Here is a 419-nt window from a genome sequence, read left to right as displayed (position 1 = left end):
CCTGTCAGTACTCGTGCTGTAGTGAAGCAGCAGATATCTTAAGAGGAATGCCAACTGAGGAAGCTTATTCTTGAGAAGCCTGGTAGGGTGTTGCTCATCACTGTGGCAAGCTGAAGCTCAGCAATCCACCAAGGTGCTACAGTACCAAGTCATAAACAGAATTGGTGACCAGGCCCCACAAGATCCCTCAAAGGATATCCTGAGGGGCATAGTCATAAACCTTCTTCAAGTCCACAAAACAATTGATTGGCAGACTGTTCTGGACTCTCCAAATTCCTTGCAAAGGGAAAAAGCTGCTCCACTGTTCTACAACCACGTAGTCTACATCTCTTCTTGTGAATCTTAAGTCTGACAATTGACTTGAGTCTCCTACCAACACCCCAGCATGAGAACTTGGTTACTTCATTTCCTAGCCAAAT

The sequence above is a fragment of the Morone saxatilis genome, unplaced genomic scaffold (genome assembly GCF_004916995.1).
Source record: "Morone saxatilis isolate NCDOM2014 unplaced genomic scaffold, NCSU_SB_2.0 Contig21, whole genome shotgun sequence".
Classification (NCBI taxonomy): domain Eukaryota; kingdom Metazoa; phylum Chordata; class Actinopteri; family Moronidae; genus Morone; species Morone saxatilis.
The sequence above is the reverse complement of the archived record's forward strand: the minus strand, read 5'-3'. Positions refer to the sequence as shown.